Source organism: Benincasa hispida, chromosome 7 (genome assembly GCF_027475165.1).
Source record: "Benincasa hispida cultivar pf3 chromosome 7, pf3_genome.v1.1, whole genome shotgun sequence".
Taxonomy (NCBI): domain Eukaryota; kingdom Viridiplantae; phylum Streptophyta; class Magnoliopsida; order Cucurbitales; family Cucurbitaceae; genus Benincasa; species Benincasa hispida.
Window position 1 is genome coordinate 2,153,730 of NC_143484.1, and position 11,128 is coordinate 2,164,857.

General features: G+C 41.8%; 1 non-coding gene across 1 annotated transcript; it reads left to right on the forward strand.

Annotated features, from left to right (window-relative positions):
- The first annotated feature begins 1,078 nt into the window (after positions 1-1,078).
- LOC120069514 (small nucleolar RNA R71) lies at positions 1,079-1,185 on the forward strand. The gene has a single exon (XR_005479563.1). It is a non-coding gene; the product is annotated as a small nucleolar RNA R71 (small nucleolar RNA).
- The last annotated feature ends 9,943 nt before the right edge of the window (positions 1,186-11,128 follow it).

Below are 11,128 nucleotides of genomic sequence, written 5' to 3' on the forward strand. Positions count from 1 at the left end.
TTGTATAGGACACCCCCACTCCACGTCTCCATATGAATGGTCAAGATCTACCATCTATAGTAGTTTGTAACACTTGCAAACCTCTACAAAATAGACCATATCCGTAGTGTCACCAGGATCAGGTATCCCACCTTAAGCCTTATACTACAGACCTATTTAGGTTATCACTTAAGGCATGATCCACTTGTATATCACATATATATGCTTAAGTTCACATAAGATAACCATGGAGCTTTATTTATTGGATATAAGTAAATGCCAGAATTAAATAACACTTATTTTATTCATTGAACAATGTGTATCTTTACAAAATAACGAGACTCCAAGAGAATTAGGACACCAATCCCAACAAGTTGAACTCGGCAACGTCCCTTGCAGTCTACTTTTGAGTTTGCCCGCAATCTGTCCTATCTGAATTTCGAGATTGTGGATAGACGTCGCCTGATTCTGGAGTAATGTTTCATTCTTCTCAATATACTACTTTAGTAAGCTCTCAAGAGATGAAGATTGTGGTGCCTGTGAGCTACTAGCTTAATTTTATGATTGACCGTTTGTTCGTAGGAAAAATCTTGGCGGCCCTTCTTTTTGCGCCATGGGTTGAAAATTTTGTTGTTGATTTTTTCACACAAAATTGGGGTGATTTCTCCACCCAGGGTTATAAGTGTTGGAGAAAGGGTTGTTCTTTATGAAGCATATAGATTGTCGATTCCTCGGACATTCTTCCATCGGATGGGCTTTTCCGCAAGTGGCACAACTTGCGCTCGTCTGATTGATTTCGTTGACCTACCCCCTATGCGTTCCTGGGCTACTGATTGTGATGCCTTGTATTAGATTCATCATCACATTCATTTGGTTTTGTAGGGATGCGATGGCCTCATTACTTGCGTCACCTTCTTTAATTCTAAGTCGTTGATCGCTTTCCCTCAAGTCTTCATGATTCTTCTAAATGCGATCAAGTATATTTTTAGCCTCGTCATATGTTTTGTCAAGCAGACCTCCAGCTACTGCCACATTGGCAGCCGTCTGTGATGTAGGGTTCAAACCATGATAGAAAATTTCCATTTGGAGACAATTGGGTAAGCCATTGTGCGGGCAATTTCACACCAGTCTTTTAAACCTCGCCTAGGCATCACTGAGCGATTCGTCAATATCCTGTTCAAAATTAGTAATCAACTTCCTCCTTCTTGCATTCTCTGTCGGGGGTAAGTACTTCTTCATTAACTTTTCCACTACTTGTTCCCAAGACGTTATCTCCCCTGGTTCGAGAGAATAAGCCCATTTCCTTGCTTGGTCACATAGCGAAAATGGGAACAACGTTAGTCGGACCTCCTCAGCTGAGATGTTTGGGAACACAAAAGTATTGTAGATTTCAATAAAACTCCAGAGATAGACGTGCGGATCCTCGCCACGCCTTCTGCCAAACTGTCTGGCAGTCTAAATCATCTGTAGCTTAACCAACTTCATCTCGAACCTCAATCCGTCCAAGGCTAGTCTCACGATTCCTAGTGAGAAATTATAAAGGTTGGGTGATGCATAATCCCGGATGGATTTATTGCGGTCGTTCGCCAGAAGAATGGGGTTTGCCATGATATTATTTGCGTTCGGTACTCTGTCTTCCGGTTGTTCCCCCATGTTGGGATTTCTCTCTTGCTATTGTTGGCGTTTGTTTCTTCTTCTTTCGTTGACATAATATGCAATGCATGTTCTTAAAGTATGCGTTGATTGTCATGCGTCGATGGTCATGCGTTGGAATGACTTTGCATTAACGAATGTATGCAATGACCATGCGTCCTGTCACAAGTTTTCTTACGCTCATGCCAAGTATAACGCGAACGCAAGTTTCTCGGATAATCTGAGGTTGAACTCAGGGACTTGTAGCTGGATGAATTTGGTAATGTGCATGCGTTGGTTGAATAAAAGAATGGATTGGAGGTTTCTATGCTAACACTACTCCTACTCCTAACTGACAAACAACGCAATGAGATTATGAATGAGAGGTAGAGACACGACAACTCTTGACATGAAACAAATGAATGGGAAAATAGATAAAATTTGGAGATGTCTTCATTGCAATACTTAAGAGTGACCGCAAGGGCAACCTTAGTCAACGCAAGCCATGCGATCATGCTACACACATTTGAGCCTAACTCTAGGACGTATGCGATGTATATGCGAAAGTGCCGAGAAGCCTAAACCAGCCTAAACCCTTATAACCCGCTCACGTGCTCTCACCACATGAGCGTGATGTCCACATATCACCACCATATCCTTCTTCTTGGACTCATGCAATATCATATCTGTAGGGTGCATACGCTATGTGATGGCAAACAGAACTTATTTCTAAGTCTCCATTCTTGCTTATGCAAACCTAATCTAGCTCTTCCGAGCATCGATTCTAACCTAGCTCTCTTAAGTCTTAGGTAATTTCTTTAGACTCTCTCCCGAGTAGCTCTAAAGGTGCAATGGACGCATACATAAGACAAGGTAACCGCATGAACTTGGCTAACGTAAGATTATTCCTATCTCTCGTGAATACTTGCTTGCATTGCTTAATGCGACCAACTATTTACCCTCCCAGGCAGTTAGTTGTTGCTGACTCTACTCATGGACAAGCGTGCTATAGCTTCACACTAAGAAAATAAGGTTTTCTCACACACTCACACGACACACACCTTCCGGTGGTTTGCTACATGCTTCATATCTCTAATCTACATGACTAAGTATATACTCTAGCAATCTCACTAAGTGGTGCAATGAAGTTATGGATGCTAAGTAAAGAAAGGTGAAGATGGAATTGAAGGAAACACATAAATGCATTGAACACATAATGTATTAATTCCTTAATCACAAAATGTAATACAATACAATATAAGAAAAGAAGAGAAAATGAAATGACCAGCTGGAAGCAAAGACTACCAGCGGATATGCGTCAAGGCTGCCAGTGGTGCCTTAGATGGGCAGTGGAGCTGATTCTCCCAAGATCTAGCTCCAGTCGAAGACTCTGGTTGTCACTCGGAATGGGTGAAGGAGGTGAAAAACTCTTAAGCTTCTTTTCACGCATTTGTCTGGATCACAAGGATTCGCCCTAGGCGAACCTCAAGCGAAAACCTTGGATGAGTTGAAATTCTGCTCATCGGCTTCTTTATATAGTGCTTGGATCACCGACAACATTAATGGACTGCTCTGATTCTAACATTTGCGGCACGTTTAGTCCTTTCTGAATCTCTTCTGCTAATGGAGTGGTAGATGAAATGTCAACATCATCTTTTGCTTTTCCCAAGGTATATGCATTGATGCGTTCATTCCACCAACCTTGCATTGATCCCTTTATCATGCGTTATCGTGTAGCCGTAATCATTCAGTGACCGCATTCGCTTAATACCACAACTTCTACATGATGACTGCAATCGCTTGACGAGCGCAACTCCCATGCGATGGACACATGCGTCTGATTACCGCAACACCCATGCGTTGATCGAATGCGTTCACCTTTATGATGGAGAGTTTCTCCGCATGCGGTTGTCTATGTGGTAGTCCGGCTTCCGCGTTTGCATCCACTTCTTGCGTTAGCTACAAAAATAGAACATTAAATGCATAATAACGCATAATAATGGGTGAGCCAAGATTCATCATGCTGAATGACGCAAGCTCATTTTATCATGAATTCCTAACATAATTTCTGCATATTCTACTTAACAACCCTCATAATTCTAAATAAAATACCTAAGATGACATGCATTTCTGCATATCATCAGCTATCTATGATCTATCTTCTATGTATATGGTGAACTTCAAAACTCCGAACTGGAACTTCTTTCACAGTGGTGGCCTTCGGTATTTATAGAGCTTCAAGGTGAAGAACTTTTCTCTCAAATGATTGCAATGATGGGCGGTCATTAATTTTTCTGTCTGATGCGCCGATTAAAGGTCACCAAAAAATTGAATGTACTTGCTACAGTGTGTCGTTAACGGCTTGTCAACTAAATTCGGATTCGACCATCATCAGCTTTTCGTCCCATCACGATTTATTATGCTTTCACCTTGATGCGTTGTATTTATGTGGTCACATTCCTGAGCAAATCTTCACGAGTTCAAACGATCGCATAGGTTTGCGGTCGCAATCTTCTAATGCGCTTGGGCGCCGAATTCCTTTGATCGTGAACTGCTTTGCGCCACCACCTTCCTGCACGAAATTAGCTACTTTAATGCGATGGGTGCATGCGATCGCAATATTCTCAACTTAATGCTTTTGGACCCGATTTTGCATATTTTTACCGTCGCATTCCCACATTGTTTTATATCTTTGCATTGTAATAACCTGCATTTCTACCCGTTATCACACCCCCAAATTTAAAACAATGCTTGTCCTTAAGTATAAACTAAATATTTTCCTTAGAGAGTCAGCCGCCTTTTCCTTACATAAATATCTCGTGGTGCCTTATTTAAATTTTATGAACCAAAATCTTCTTAATTTCATCCAAGTCTCTTCTTAAAATATTTCTAAGACTTAGGGACCACAAGTTTAACCTTCAAAAAGACTTTACTTGTTTCCAGGACATCGCATGATTTATTTCAAAGACTTTTTCCAGCCGGGGTGTTTCCAAATGATGTTTACCCTTGCATAGTTTAGATATTCTTTTTATGACCTTATGCTGATCCAAGTGCCTAGCCTTCGCTTTGACTTTCCCCCATGATAACTTGTAGAAATACAAGTTATTTATACTGCTTTATTTAGATATTGCAGCCAAAAGAGAGTAAAGTTGCGTCAATTGTATGGAAATTAGCTAAGAAATACAATAATTATAAATTGTCGTCAATACACCCACTAACACCATTGCTTTCAAGTCTGTTTGGTAGGATATCCAGTCACCCTATGCGCTTATGGCTCAAGAGAGAAAGATTAATGCATCTACATCGCATTGCGCCCATCATTTAGGAATGAATAAACAATCAACGCAATGACGGCGCATGCGGCAATCGATCCAGAGCTGAACTTCACCGCGTGCGGTAATAAAAACAACATTGCATGCGAGCACACGATCGAAAGATGCAAATGAGCAACGCAATCACGGAGGATTTTGACATGTGTACAACTAACCGTTGTGCATTTCGATGGACTGATTGCATAACAGAAGAAATATTTATTCCACCATTTCCGGAATTTCTATAATAATAAAGTGGGGACCACAAGTTAGAGAGTCAAAGCTTTCACCTATAAATACCCTCAAAGAATTCACTGAAAAATATACTTGATTCAAGGGATAATTGATACGAGACTATTGAGAGAGAGAGGCTGATCTGAGTGCTGATCGGAGAAGATCTGGGAAGAAAAGAGACAAGGCCGAGAGGTGAGTCTCAGGGTGAATCATTCCAAATCCCCGTAGTGAAGCTCTGTTCCTAAATCAACTCTATCGGTTGAGCAAGCCTGAGAGGGAAGCTCATCCTTTCATTCACTTCATCTACGCCGGTAAGCAATCTCTCCATCCAGATCGGTGTCAAGACATTGGCACTCTTCTGTATCTATTTCTAACTCTTATTCATCAATTGTATTTCATCTTCTTAGTCTAAATCATTCACAACCATGTATCAGATGCTTGATTTTATAATTAAATGTCATAATCACTTTGATTTTCACATTTCTGTCTATTTCCGTTTCTCCATTAATCGCTTTCTCCATGATGTTTTCTTAATCCCTTGATGATTAATACGAATTAAACAAGTAATTTAACCTGTGCTAAATAAAAAAAAGATGTTTAGCTAAAGCATGCTAGACGACATCTTCACCTGTGACAGTAGAAGTGAAGATGTCATTCTGATCTGTTGAAAGAAGGTTAGAAGAATGCATTAACTAAAGCAAGAAGTACTTCCAGAGATGGAATCAACCTTGCGTTCATTACGTTCGTTCCTGTTTCACCACAAAGATGTGGGAAACGTGGCCGATCACCGAGATGTGTATGCCAAGGGAAAGTGGAACCGTACTAATATCTTTAACGCAATTAAGGAACTTGCGATGTTTATATTAATTATCCTTTCTCTTTCTGTTTCACACATAAGCCTTGCCACCGCATAACACGATCTTTGTATATTCTTCATAGTCAGTCTCAACCTCGGTATCTTGTATCATATAACCTGTATCTTGTATCATCATAGCTTAGGTTTATTTTATCACACTTTACTTTTATCGCAATTTATTTTATATCGCATTTTTATAGCTTATCTTTACTTTACTGCACAATTTACTTTATGCATTTTAAATACTTGTACACACAAATTTTATTAAATTGAAAAACCCTTGGTCGCATATATCACAAACATAACACAATTAACCTAAAACAATCCCTGTGTTTGACCTCGGATCACACCGAGAAACTTGCGGTGAAATTATACTTGGTTTCAATGCAAGGAAATTGTGACAACGCATAGCATACTACAAGAACATTCATTAATAATGCATATCTAGAAGTAGTATCACATATCATCGCAATCATCCATGCATTGTATGACATAAGAAGATTAATTTTATTCATTCATATTCATGCATGCATTACAAGTTTATGATGAGCTTTTATGATGATAAAGACCTAAAATCTATGTCATCAAGTCTATGGCGCCGTTACCGAGGAACTGGTAACGGGGACATGGACTTGTAGCTTAGATTAAAATTATGTCATCAAGTTTATGGCGCTGTTGTCGGGGAACTGGTAACGGGGACATGGACTTGTAGCTTGGATTAAAATATGTCAACAAGTTTATGTCGCCGTTGCCAGGGTTTGGTTAACGGTTATTGTTTGAGAACGTTTGTAGTGTGTATAGGACAGATCTTTTTGCACTGGCTGTTTATCGTGAAGAGCAGTTTGATGGCTTATGAGTACAAGAGCGACCCATAAATTTTAAGCTGACCCAGAGATTAGGTGTATTTTTCGCGCAGGAGCACATCGGGACCAGATTAAGCACCGAAACTTCAAGATCTATAGTTGCGGAGAATGTAAGGTGCAATGCATTTCCCATAACTGGTGTGATTCTCAAAAGAAGTAGATCAGCTCTCTTCCCGTATGGTGTGATTCCCAAAAGAAGTAGATCAGCTCTCTTCCCATATACATTCCGTGTTGAGACTAAGAAAGGAGCAATGTACCTGAGGACATTGGGTAGGCAAGCTGGACCGCCTGCAAAGGTGTGGATTGCGCTCATGCAAAGAACGCCATCTTTCGGTCCATATCTCAGATCTATGTTTAAATGCTTTCTTTAATTCTTGTCTTTATGAATTTCTGAACTTTGTCTTTTACTACTTCATTTAATTTGTTGCATGACTTTATGCATTTATTCTTCAATTGACTCTCTTGCATTTATTTCTGTGTTTTCTTTAATTACTTTAACTTTTCTGTATTTAATGCGTTATTCTTTAATTGGTGAATAATTAAGTAATGAGAAGAAAATTTATTACTGCAAGTCATATTAACTTGCGTTGATGAAAAAAAAATTAATAAAACAAAACACATTCAATATGCATGGCGATAATGGACGCATCTTGAACCAACAAGATACGCTTTGCATTCATCCTACTCAAATGCATTGAGCTGAGGGGTGTGTTGTGCGCGTGTGTGTCCTTTGCCCGTCCTTAGCAAAATGCACTATGTTGAGGTAGTGTTGCGCTGGTAGTAATACCGTGCACCCGATCCTCCAGAAATGCATTTAATTAAGGGGTGAGTTGTGGGGATGTATGCATTGTTGCTCGTCCTCTGCGAAAATGAATTTGCGTTGGTGAACACATTTTGTCAATCTTTTCCTTGCGTCCATTCGAATAAAACATTAAAGATAATTCTTTTTGCAAAATTGAGAAGTCCAATAATTCTGTATTCCAAAGAATTGATGAGTCTGCAGACGAAAGGACGTTTACTCTGAAACCTTATAAATGAGGGGAGTTCAAAAGGCGGGCCTTTTGAGTGTCTCGAGGCCTGCCATAGCAAAAATAGCGTTGGGCCCACTAAGGCCCAACCTATAAAAAGGACTTTCCTCGTCTGTGAGCACACTTTGCCTCGTTTGCAATCTAAAACCCTAGCGCCCCTGCATACCAAGCTTTCTTCTTCCCTGAAACCCTAACGTTTTCCAGCTTTCTTTCACCTCAGCATCCATGGCCGACCAAACTTCCCAACCTTCCGCTTCACCCTCAACACCTTCAACTGACCAACTCTCCATGCGAGAAGCAGCATTCCTTGCTGCTAGTCGTCGTCTTGCTGCTCAACCTCACACTATTCCCAGAATTTCTGGAAGACCCCGGCAAAACCTTTTAGCCATCAGACCACTTCAGTTTAAAATGGGGTAAAGCACTGAAAGCACCCCACTCCCAACTCTAGTAGTCTCCACTGAAAGCGAAAAGAAGAGACGAGATGACAATGAGGTATTCAGAAAAATTCTGAGTAACTTGGAGGAAGGAGAAGGACTGCCTGAGGCAGGGGTTATAAGTCAAACACTGTCTACAGAGGAGGTGACGGTGGCAGTGACTGAGGAAGTGGCAGTGACTGAGGAAGTGGCAGTGGTGGAGGAAGTGGTGGAAGAGGAGACAATGAGAAGCACTCTGGCCATAAGGGATCCTGAGAAAACTACGAAAGTAGAATCCTATGACGGACCCATCAGAGTCGCGTTAGAAGAAGTCGCGGCAGAGAAGCAACAATAGGTGAAAGAGGGGAAAAAAAAGAAAAAGGAGAAGAAGGAAAAGAAGGTTGGAGAAGGTGAGCCATCCCATCATCGTAAAGAGAAGAAAAATAAAGAAAAGAAGGTGGATGAAGAAGATGAGGAGGCCAAGCTAAGGAAGAATAAAGAGAAGAAAGAAAGGAAAGAGCGCAGGAGTGAGGAAAGGCGCTTGAAGAAGGAAGAAGAAAAGAAGAAAAGGGTTGCAAGCCCAGAAATGGATGGAGAATCCACCTCCGTGAGGGAGGACAGGGGGGAACCAGTGCAACTTAGGGAGTCGGCGCAACTTGAAACAACGCAATTGGTTGCGGTCGACGAAGTCAAAGAAGGAGAAGTTACCCCCCCTGATGCGGCGTCGCAAGGAGAATGCATCGCAATGGTCTACCGCTGACCCTTTAATTTTGATCAATGCATTAGAAGAAAAGGAAAGGAGGAGAAAGGAAGAGGAAGAGAGACAAGAGAAAATGGAGCGGGCGAAACTCATCACTACAGAAGGTGATAGAAGAAGAAGACTGCATGATGAGGAGGTTTTTTGTAATAACGAGATCTCAAGGCTTGAAGAAATAAGGCGGATTGAAGAGGAACAACGCCCTTTGTTGGCCTCTGAGCAGTTTGTGGAAGAGTTTGAAAGAGAAGTGAGAGAAGAGGAACAAGAAGAAAAGAAAAAGAAGGCAGAAGAAGAAAGGAGAATGAGAAAAGAGAAGGAAAGGAAGCGCGAAGCCAACAGGCAGCCTTTAATTAAGAAGAAGGGCAAGGAACTTGCTGAACGAGAGAAGAAGGAAAAACGCAAGGAACGGGAAAGAAAACAAAGACAACAATCCCGCCTTGCGTTGGTCAAAGGAAAGGGCAAAGCGGTCGCAGAAAGCAGCAAGCCCGCGTTGACAAAGGTGCGTCCATCAAGAAAGAAAGAGAATGACGATTTGTTGATGGAGATGGGCTTTTTCCCGATGCAAACACCACTACCAGATCTAATCACGACTGTGATCGTGGAGCATGGTTGGGACACATTTTTCCAGTGCCCAGCCATTGTTGTTCCAAAGGTAGTGCGCGACTTCTACCATGGACGTCTACATGGCACCAAGGATGTGGTGACCATAAAAGGGTGAGTGGTGTCTTTCAGCGCAAGGGACAACAATGAACTATACCAAATGAAGGCTAACCCGGATGCACCGGGCAACAAAATCACTGATGATCCCATGGAAGAACAGTTGGAAGATGCACTGCGAGTATTAATGCAACCGGGCACTAAGTGGTCGGTTTCTTTAAAAGGCATCAAGGCCCTGGCGTCCAAGACTCTGCTTTCGGAGGCAAGGCTTTGGGTTTATTTTGTTAAAAAGCGGCTGATCCCAACTTCCCATGACAAGACAATTTCAAGGGATCGAGTTATGGCCGCATATTGAATTGCGCGTGGCATTCCAATTGATGTAAGCCGATTGATCGAAGTCAAATTCAAGGCTTTGTTGGGCACATTAGAGGACAATACTTCTTTCTATGGACTATCTCAAGTCTGTGCCTATCAATAGGCATAGGCATTGAGGAAGAGCCCATGCAAGAAGTCCACGGCCTCATCAATATCAAAATCCTGAGGTTGCTCCTCAAAGACTCCTCACATTACCCAGAGTTACCTTTAAAGAGGCCCGCAATCGATCTCAATGCATCGCAAGAACCCAGGCCAAAGAGACAAGGCAGAGATGATAAGGGAAAAGAAAAGGTCCAGGAATTACCATCACAAGAGATAGAACCTTTGGACCCTTTACCCTTAGTAATCTGCCCTCCAAGTCCTCCAAGCCCTCCCATACAACCTTCTTCTTCTTCCCTTCCCGATCACTTTACCAACCTTTTTCTTGCCCCAAATTCTCCAACTGCATATCCAGCAGCCCCATCCTCACCTTCAGCATCATCACCGTAACATTCCATTCCACCGCCGCATATTGATGACCCACACGATTTGTGTGAAGGCACCTTTATCCAACCCCAAAACGTTGCTAATGAGACATCGCATGCACCACCCACTGTCGCCTCCTTGGCTGTTGAGTTAACAGAAATGCAGTCTCTCTTCTTCCAACAACAACAACTCTTCACTCAGCAACAAGCCTTCTTCAACCAGAGATTTGATGTGGTAATGGAGCAAGTTGACGATATACAGCGCAGTGCTGCCACATCAAGGGAGGCGTTGATCAATATTCAGCGCAACATTTATAAGGTCCATCGGCACCAAAGATAGATTGCGGAGCGTAACCATGAGTACTTTAATTTTCTCACAGTATATCTTCATGGTCCCATGGTGCCTCCGCATCTCAGGCAGCACTTGAATTTTGAAGAAGCTCCTTCAGTACCACCTCAGAACCCTCCTCCAGACCCTCCTGCTCCTCAACAATAATCATTACATTTTTATGCGGCCATTCTATATTTTTATTCAATTCATTAGTTTTCTCAGTTAACG